Source organism: Lactuca virosa, chromosome 2 (assembly GCF_052849685.1).
Source record: "Lactuca virosa cultivar CGN04683 chromosome 2, Lactuca_virosa_CGN04683_v6, whole genome shotgun sequence".
Classification (NCBI taxonomy): Eukaryota; Viridiplantae; Streptophyta; class Magnoliopsida; order Asterales; family Asteraceae; genus Lactuca; species Lactuca virosa.
In genome coordinates, this window is record NC_136427.1 from 191342409 (window position 1) to 191353826 (window position 11418).

Consider the following 11418-nt stretch of genomic DNA (forward strand, 5'->3'; position numbering starts at 1 on the left):
TAAGCCCTTAACTATAATATGTATAGACTTGAATTGATGGTAGCACAGTCCTTTTGGGTTGCCCTCAAACCTAGCAATTGGACATGATGATTTTTGGAGAGAGAGATTAATTTATTATTTGATTAATAAATTGAAATAAATAACTTATTAATATATTATGAGAATAATATATTAATTAGAAATAGTAATATTTAATTTATAATTAATCAGAAATTAATTAGAATTAATTTTGGGATTAATGGATTTAATTAAAAGTGCAGGGACTAAAAGTGCAATTATTAAATAGTTGAGCAAAAGGCTCCAGAACCTTTCATCAAGGGGTGGACGGTTTTAAGGGGTTCTTTGGAGCTCTAGAATTATCCTTGGAGGATAACTAAGAAGCTAGATAATTACCAAAATAAGATAATGATATTTTATTGGTTTGAGCTTATCTGGGGTTTCTTTGTTTCACTATATAAAGGGTCCTTGCCCTTGAAAATTTTGGCCATCATATTATCAAGAGAATTCCGATTTTTGCCTCTCCCTTTTCTCATCATCATCATCTTCATTGCTAGCTTGGGTGTGAGCCACTATATGCACGACAATTGTGGTGCTTGCTTCCAAAGGATCAAAATGTATGTTTTCTTCTTTCTTTCTAGATTTTGAAAATACCTAGGGTTCCTTAGGGTTCTTATTCAATGTTCATAGTTATAGGTTCAATAGAGAAAACATACATCTTTTGTTTTAGTTTGCATACACACTTAAGGGTTTAAGTTTGTTTTGTAATGTCTAAAACTCATCACTGGTATTAGAGCGTTAGGTTTGTTTTCTAATGGCTATAATAGCGAATCGAACAAATTTAGGATTAATGGAAATTAAACCCTCTAGCCAAGAATTTCAAAATTAGGGTTTCTTGGACCCTAAGTTTCTAAATTTTGGTAAGGGATGAAACCCTTACCTTGCCTCCCAAGCAATTGATTTTCGGGCAAGGGTTTTCTTGCGTTCCAAGTTTCGGTTTTTAAGGTAAGGATTGAAATCCTTACATTCCTCTCCAATCTACTATTTTCGAAAATTGGTATCTATGGATAGATTTTTCTTATTTTTGGTAATTATTAATTTATCTGATTAAATAGGATAATTATAAATTTGGATAATCTCTACCCATATTTTCGAAAATTAGGGGGAAGGATTAGGATTCAATTATCTGATTAATTTAATTAGATAATCCTTATATGATTTAATTTAACTAATTAAATGTTTAATTAATAGATAATTATTAAATCATTTGGTTTAATTTTAATTTAAATTAATTTGTTTTAATTTTCGAAAGTTAAATATTAAACCTAGTATTTTGAAAAGTTTTAAAATACACCTTATACTATATGTAAACAATTAAAAGTTTAATAATTACTATATGTATAAGATCAAGTCAGTCAAATCAATAGTAGGTCTCATTCACGAAACCATGCTATAAAGAGGGTATAAGGAAGCAGCCTATAAAATGGTCATTGAGTGGGTGTCCACTCTAACCCACCGCTCTCCTGTGTGGTGACGGATCGTTAGTCGAACGGGTTTGATAGGACAAATAATCCTCATTAAAAGTATAATTCTATTAAAAGTATGATGCTATTAAAAGTAACTAAACCTTTTTGTTAAAATTCCCAATCTTAGTTACTTTAGAAAAAATTTGAATTTGTATGCTAATCCATGAAATTACACATTACACTTTATAAGTCGTTAGTGGAGCGCGTGTGGTTAACCGACACACTAATGTCGGACTAATGAAAAGTGGTAATGAGTGTCTCGAAAATTATCATTGATTAATAGAGCGCATGTGGCTAACCGGTACATTAAAATGAGATGATAAATGACATCAAGAGTACCAAGCTAATTTGCATGGTTATTCACATCTTGTTTGTGATCCACGGTATCCCAGTCACAAATGGAATAGCATAATCGAGATTAATCATGTCATTGAATAGTTTCGATGAATCTCAAAAGATCTAGGAATTTCATTAAAATTTAATTCTTTAAAAAATTTCGTTTCATGTGGTGAAATTGGTAAATCGTCATTTACCTACCTTTACATAATTTACATTTAGATTACGACATCCCTTTTCTAAGTTGTGAATTATCTAGTTGGATCCTAACCATAATATTTCATTTTGGGTGTTATATTGAGGATTATTCTTTTCTAACTAAAATCTATCTTTCTTTTAAATATGTCTACTCCAACTGATGCTTCTGGTTCATCCTCCTCCAATAACAACAACAACTTCTCGTTGCTAAACATCTGCTCTAGGGTGACATTGGATGGCACGAACTACAATGATTGGATGCGCAACATAAAAATGGATCTTCGTTTTGACGACAAGGAATATGTCCTTGAAAAGGAACTCATTGAAATTGACGAAGAACATGCCACTCCTGAAGAACTAGGTGAGTACAAGAGGCACTACAATGATGCCACAAAAGTTGTGTGTATCATGGTGGCCACTATGACTCCAGAATTGTAGAGATTCTATGAGGATTACTGGTCGTACAAGATTAATAAGGACTTGATGGAAAATTACCATCAACGAGCTCGTCAAGAAAAGCACGAGGTGGTAAAGTCCATCATTACAAGCAAGATGAAAGATGGAGAATCTATGAGCAACCACGTGTAAAGTATGCACTTGACAGTTATAGCGGTCCAAAATCAAATATCGGTCAAGGGCCGATATTTGAGATATAGATTATCGCGGTGAGATATCGGTGGGATATCGGTATTTTTATATCATGCATAATATATATATATATATATATATATATATATATATATATATATATATATATATATATATAAACGTAAGACATATATAATAGTAATATTAAAAGTCAAAACTCAAAAGTGTCATTGTTTCAAGCATAATCATACATAAGCCATGGAATCTTCCTCCAAGTCCACATCAACCAAGGCTTCCAATTATTTTATAAAGATATTCCACATCAAATCTAATATCATCATCATCATCATCATCATAACCAGTTAAGAATTAAGTACTTACCAAACAAGATGATCAAACCTGTAGAAACTAGCATGTTAACACTTAAGTATTTAATAATTAACACAACAATAGGATCAGTTAAGACTTAAAACCATGAGTCTATGACTTAAAACTAACAATTAAGTACTTAACATAATAGCAGATTCAGATAAGTTAAGACCATAAGACTTAAGACAATGATTTAACACTAACAGAAGTAACTAAAATTACTTAACCGATATCCCACTTGGAAATCACCTGGAAATATCATTGAATATCGGTAAATATCACCGATTTTAGCAGTTTCAATATTTTGGACCGATATTTGACACCAATATTTTGAAAGGTACTGATAAATGATATCCCACTTGGAAATCACCTCGAAATCTCCGATATTAACTGCATCGAGTATGCACCGATACATGGATCATTTGGTTAAGCTAAATGTGAAATTTGATGAGGGATTGGCTATTGATATAGTATTGCACTCATTGACCAGTTGTTATGATCAGTTCATTTTGACTTATCATTTGAACAATAAGGTGACTACTTTGTCTCAACTTCAGAACCTCCAGCGAATAGCTAAAGCAGGAACGAAGGGAAAGAGTATTGCCTCCACTCCTGCTACTACTCTAGTTCTGGCTATTGGGCAAGGGAAAGGGAAAAATAGGAAATGTCCTCCTAAGCAAAACTAAAAGGGAAAGTCTCAAGCTGGGTCATCAAGCAGTGGACACAAAGGAAAATCCAGTTCTGATGCTCCCCCTGTCTCTGATCCTAAAGAGGCCACTTGATTTTACTACAATGACAAAGGGCATTGTAAATGAAGCTGCCCAAAGTATCTGCAAGATATCAAATATGGCAAGGTGAAGCCTACTCCGGCAGGTATATACAATATCTTATCTAATAACCCATCATATTCTCGTTCTTGAGTCCTTGATTCGAGACGTGGTTTTCATATTTGTTTTGATTTTCATGGACTAAAAAGAAGTGAGGATGTGGAGCACAGAAGGATGAACTTAATCATAGGGAATAGACGGTCTTCACTTGTCACTGAGATTGGAGTTTATGGCTTAGTGTTTAGTAATGGATTAGGAATAGATTTAATAAATTGTTGATACTCGTTAGAAATGACACAAAACATTATTTCTTTGCATGCATTGTTTAAACAAGGTTTTAGATATTCTTTTAATGATGAGAATGGTTCTATTTCTTTTGATAAAAATGGAGTTTTTTTATTTTGAAGTTTTACCTTGCGATGGTGTGTATGAAACTGTGATGATTGTAGACAATTTAGGTAATAGTGTTTTTCAATTGATTCGTCTAATGTTATAGACAAAGTGTGCTTGTGGCATTGTCGTCTTGGACACGTTAACAAGAAATGCATTGCCCAACTCCAAAAGGATGGAGTATTGGAATCATTTGATTTAAGGTCAAATGATACATGCGAATCTTGTCTATTGGGTAAGATGACAAAATCACCTTTCACGGGATGTTATGAAAGAGGTGAAGGTTTGTTGGACCTCATACACACGGATGTGTGTGGGCCCTTAAGATCATCCACAAGGGAAGCTAATAGATTCCATGTGACTTTTAATGATGATTATAGCAGATATGGTTATATCTACTTAATCAATCATAAGTTAGAGACCTTTGAAAAGTTCAAAGAGTTTAAACATGAAGTTGAGAGTCAATTGGGCGGGAAGATAAAGATGCTCCGATCAGATTGAGGCGGAGAGTATCTTAGTATCGAGTTCCACGACTACCTCAAGGAATGTGGAATAGTTTCACAACTGACACCCCCTAGGACACCACAACTTAATGGTGTGGTTGAGAGGCACAATCGAACCTTGTTGGACATGGTTCGTTCTACGATGAGTCGAGCTTCTCTTCCAACCTCATTATGGGGGTATGCCTTAGAGATGTTGGATTAGGTGTCTAAGTTCATAACTATTCTGGAATGTACTTAACCCGATTAGCATGGTCCATTTGGGTTGCATGGCATCATGCATTTGGATAGACCAAAATGAGAGAAATAACACTTAAGGTTTATTAATATATTATAAGTTCTAATATATTAATAATATTATTTAATTAGTATTGATCAAGAATTAATTTGGAATTAATTAAGTGATCAAAAGAAGACTAATTAAATATATGGGTTGATTGTGTAAATCACCCATACTTGTATAGTGGGCTAATGCTCCATGGATTATCAAGTTGGGCTAAAATCCATAAGATGCTCCATGGTGTTTTTGAACCCATGGATCATGGAAATGAAGAGCCATGTCAACTTAGGGTTTACATGGTGTAACCCTACTTATGACACACTATAAAAGGAATATGTGAGCAACCAAAATCGACACTAGTGTGAGAACAAGATGGCATAGCCGATTTTAGAAGTGTTCCATTTCTCTCAAGGTTATTCCAAATGTATTTGATGTTATGTGAGACATTTGAGGCATCACACTTGAGGTGCTAGGCTCACAAGGTTCTCAAGGAATCCAAACAACTAAAGGTATGTATTTCTTAATATCTTTTATGTTTAAAAGTTCCCCATGTATGCTAGATAGGTTATGAACCTTGGAAAATCAATTTTTCATGTATCATAGATAAAACATAGATCCAAGGTTTCTAGGGTTGCATGTACACCATAGGAGTGTTACAATGCTCAAAACCCAACAGTGGTATCAGAGGCTAGGCTTGTTTGCTTGATATTTGATGCAAAATTGTGAAAACAGCTGAAAAACTTGCTGTCATAGGGCGACTCGACGAGTCCAAGCACAAACTCATCCTACTCGTCGAGTAGGTTCATGCACTCGACGAGTAGGAGCCCTAGAATGTATTTTTTCGACTTTTACTGTTGGAAATGGACTAGAAACATTACCCTAAACTATTTTGGTCTTATAAAACCTATTTTAGATGGTGTAATGGTTATGCTAATCCATTTTCAATAGCTATTATCAAAATTTCAAGTTTTATATGGTAAATTTTATGATTCTTGAAATTGTTGATATGCATGTTCATGAACTTATAAGTTTAGAAGATCATAGGAACTATTTGTAACTTGCTTGTTAGTTTAATTCTTGATCATTATGTGTTTTAATGGAATCCATAATTTGTCCTCTAGTTATGGATTACCAAAAGTCATTCTTTTAAAGTCCATTAAAGAAACACATAGGTTACATAAAATGAAAAGTCTCTCATTTTATTAAACCATTTAACTCATAAGTTATGAAAGATGAAAAGTTTTGAAAGTTACAAAACTTGCCCTCAAGTTTTGGAACATGTAAAGTCTCTTTAAAAACTTTAGTTCCAATCCCCAGAATTTTAAAAAGTTAAAATTCAACCCTTATACTTTATAATATTATAAGTTAATAATATATATATATATATATATATATATATATATATATATATATGTATAAGAGCAAGTCAGTCTTACCGTTAGTAGGCCTCATTCACGAAGCCGGTCTATAAGGGGGGTATAAGGTTGCTGCCTATAAAATGGCAGCTTAATGGGTGTCCACTCTCACCCACCGCTTCCTTGATCGGTGGAGGGTCGTTAGCCGAACGGGTAGGACAAGGACTAGAATTCTCCCTTCATTAAAAGTATTAATGATGAATATAAAGTAACTAAATGTTTTTATAATTCCCGATTACTGTAGGAAAAAGTGAATAAGGTGCTAACCCATGAAATTACACTTTGCACTTTGCTTAAGTCGGTTAGTGGAGCGCGTGTGGTTAACCGGCACACTAGTTGGACTTAACAAGGTAGGCAAATGGTAACTTAATGTTTATCATAGTATCGATGGAGCGCGTGTGGTTAACCTGCACATCGATTGAGGGGTAATACATTAAGGGTACCAAGTAATTTGCATGGTTACTTCACACCTTGTTTTGTGATCCTCGGCATCCCAGTCACAAAACCTGAAGGGCACACTCGAGATTGAAACATGCGATTGAAAGTTCAATGAATCTCAAAAGATCTAGAAGTTTGAAATCCAATTAAAACCTAATAATTTATTTCGTTTTTCATGGTGGAAATTGGTGAATCGTCATTCACCTACCTTCAAATATTCTATAGCTTGGATTACGGCATCCCTTTTCCAAGTTATAAAATATTGTGTTGGGTCCTAGCCTTAATATTTCATATTGGGTGTTATATTAAGGACTTTAAATCAACTATCTTGAATATCTCCCAAAAGATGTCTGGTTCAGACAATTATGATCTTCCCAAAACTCTTGGAATAAGCTTTCCTAATGAAGATGATGTCCTGTAAATGGATCATGGAAATCATACTTCAATTCCTCCACCTCCAATTATTCTCCCTATCCCACAAGTTCAAGGTCACTCAAGCCCTATTGGCAAGCAAGGTCTATGTGTGATCACATCTTGGAGATGAAGTCACATATTGACAAGCCGGGAGAGTTGGGTGTCAAAGTCTTGATAAACTTGGTTGTACAATCACTTTCTAAGTCACATAGTGAGTGTCCTTTGGGACTACTATGTAAAAGACTATGACATGACCCTTAATGATCTTATCTATTTGCTTGGTGCTGCTGAATCAGAAATGATTTGGAGCTCTGGTAAAGCAAATTTGATTAGTAGATCAACTTCCCAAACTACAATGGACATTGACAAATTGGTGACACTGGAATTCCAAAAAGCTTCCTCTTCCCAATGGAAAGGGATCGGTCATAGTCAACTCGGTTGACCAGATGGTAAAGAGAAAGGCTAAGTCTAAGATAGTCCTGTGTACCATTCCCAAAGGGTCCATATGGTTCTATTGCTAAAAAGGAATGGGCATTGGTTGCAAAGCTGTCCTAACTACCTGAAATATCTGAGAGAAGATTTAGTCAGAAAGTTTGATTCTGCTTTAGGTAAGTCCACTATCTAACTCAATTAAGTTCCCATTTGGAGATTCTTAATACATTTTGATGTATGGCAGGATCAAGCAAAGGGAAGGGAACTTAAAGAAAGAGTATGTTGAATCTGATCGCGAAGATGGATTTCAATCGCATGGTTCGAAGATCGGATTCTTGAGCTACTACTTAGGAGTTATGATAGATTGCTAGAAAATATGTAATAGCATAGTTTTCATTTAAAGTTGCATTGTAAGGAAAACGTTTTTCCGCATTTTATAAGTAAATAAAAATTTGATTTTATTTTAGTTGATATCTCCTTGCAATGGCTTTTATGGAAAATTGATGTTTATATGTTTCTAGCAATAATGGAAATGTGAATTTGATTCTTTCATTTGTGTTGGTGTCTAAATTTACCAAATAAGGAAAGATTCTCATCACCCAAGGTTTCAATTGGACTGAAACTTGGAATCATGCAAGTTGTATAGTATGATGAATGAGAACTTTCAGCTTTGGAAGATTAATATTATTTCCGTGTTCACATTTATATGTGAGTCAAGTGAAGGACTAAGGGATCGAGTACATATTCTTGTGCATTGGTCAAGTCCACCACAAAAGATCGATAAGACTATTCGTCATGATTTACTAAACTTAAGTAAATATGGTTATACTTACCAGTTTAAGTATAATTCTGAAACATTGGAAAAGTTTCAATGTATTGCAGGACGAATGAGAAGAATCAAATTAGGCAGAAGGATAAAAGTTTCTCAAATCTGAAAAGATGGGAGAGTACTTAAGTATCATGTTTAGTGATCATCTTAATGATTAAGAAACAAAATCAAAATTGGTTTTTTAAGGACATCTTAGTGCATTCTTATGGCTAAGAAGAGGAATCATGAATTGTTGAAGTGGTTAAATTAAGAAGATGAGTCATACTTCGTTCCAAAACAAGTCTTAGAGTCATACTCCAAGATTGTAACTTGAGTGACATATCTTAAAGAAAGGTTTATAACACTTGTCAAATGTAAGAGTAAAAAGTGTCCTACTCTTGTACATTTGAAATTGGTAAGTTGTGATGTTTTGGATAAAACAAAGACCAACTAAGGCCAATTGAGTGAAGTGATTGTCTTGATAAAGAATCCACACTATCGCTTGAATATTTGGCAAGTGAGTCTTATATGTGAAGAGGACAGTGGGAGTCTCAAAGATCTTGGAAAAACTTCCAGATCTAATCAAGAAGAAAAAACATATAGTTTATCACTAGCACACGACATGAGGTTTATAACCTATCGTGTTGACGTATTCCTATTTATGTGCCCATTCAAGTTAAAGTTGGCTTTGCATATGAGTTCTGAGAGTTCTCAATTGGTTGCATAACAACTTGGAAGCAATGGCAGGCCCTTGAGCTGCCAGGTGGCAAGAAGTTTAGACTGCACAAGTTTAATCCATAAGAGTTTGGATTTGTCACTAACTTTGTCTTGTGATTATGGTTTTGACAAATTCACATGGATAGGAACACATACACCATAAAATCTAAGTGTCATAAGGTTTCTCTCCGATTCATGAAAATGATGGTGAGGAAACGCTTTCACTAAGTAGATTTTAATTAGATTGAAATTGTGATATTTGCATTCTCAAAGTCGTTAGTGGAGCGTGTGTGGTTAACCGGCACACTAACATGGACTTGTGAGGAATGTCAAAGGTCAAAACAATTGAGACTATGATTACGGCATTCCTCTTCATAGTTCTGAAATTGTTTAGACACACATCTGTGCTATCTAAGGAAAGGTGTATGATTTTGATAAAGTTTTATCAAAGCATCTCATATCAGAAATATGAACTTTGGTAAGAAAGTCAATTAAGTATTGATTTCTAGAAGTCCAGCTGATTTCTGAGTACATGTCAAAGCTAGTGGGAGCATAAGTTTTATGCTAATAATCATCATGCAAGTGGGAGCATGATAATTATAATAAGTGTTGTAAGTTAGCAATGTTAATTATAGAAAACAAAAGGTTTCAATTGGGAAAAAGTTGTTTTGCTATAATTAAGGAGAGGGAAATTATACTTCACTTCAATTCTAAAAGCTTAGATTGAGGTTTTAATCATCTTTAGTCAAGGATATATATATATATATATATATATATATATATATATATATATATATATATATATATATATATATGAATTTTATGTTGGAATGTCTCAACATAAGGAAATTCTATATATGGGTCCATTATTTGCATTCTAAAACTCGATTATGATTACGGCATCCCTTTTCATAATCTGAATTATGAGAACTTGGCAAATAGAAATAGAAATATTATAGCAAAAGACTGGTCTAGTATCATGTCTTTATGAATCGTGTCCCATATGCTTCAGATATAGGATCGATTGCATGTGCTATAATATTCATCTGTTCTAAATTTTTCAAATGCCCAGAGCATTAAGAGGGAAAAAGTACTAGAACTAGATATAACTAATTTGATTAAGCAATTGTTGAGGACAATCTAAAGTTTACCAAAGATTGGTTGCTGAGGGACAGTTGGAAGTATAGTGTTAATTTTGGAAAGACCATATTGACATATTCTGAAAAGAGGCAACTCTTGTTCAGGAGTAATAGTCAAAAGGGGAATATGGAAATGTTCCCATAAGTGGAAGTTATTCATTAAATCTGTGTAAGATTAGGAAACTTAATGTGTGAAGGATGTTCAAAGCAATATACTTTGAATTTGAGACTTCGTTTCCATGGAGTTGATCTCCATTGGAATACTCTGTAATGTCTGTTGAGAAGTCTTTGTGACTTTGTGCATAATCATTACAAGAGGACCCTTGCATATAAGTTTAGAATCTAACATATTTAGGTAAATGGCAGGAATTTGGAATTCTTGCATTTGCGGTAAGGATTTGGGATTGTGAAATGAGTATCAGAGGAATTATGTTCAATCGATCTATTTCAAAGAGCAAAGATCATAGACAAACTTAGTGTGCATACTTGGTGTATGGCATGACTAATGTTTAGACAAACATAGTTTGCATACTTGGTGTATGGCATGACTAGTGTTTAGAAAACATAGTGTACATGCTCGGAGCATGGGACAACTATTGTTTTAATTCAAGTATAAAGTTGATAGTTTGAAACAGTATACAATGAATAATGTGTAATCAATATTGTAACATTACAACCGTCAGGTATTATTAATATTTTTCCTTTTAGACTGCACGTTGAAGGTCTACTCGACGAGTTGGCGCTGTGACTCGTCGAGTAGCAGCGGGTTGGTCCGCGTGTTTAAGTGACCTACTCGCCGAGTCCAATAGGGGACTCGACGAGTAGGAGCTGGCAGATGAAACCCTAAATTTCGGGGATTTGAACCCTATTTAAGGATCACTTATCCCCCTTTAGCCTCTCTTACTGCTCCCCTCGAATTCAGAAACCCTAATTCGTGTTGTTCTCTATATTGGTGTGCTTCTTAGCTTGGAAGGGGGATTTGGTGAGGAAAGGTTTGAAGACCAAGAAGTTTTAAACAAGGAACGGCTGGGGATCTGAAGTCTA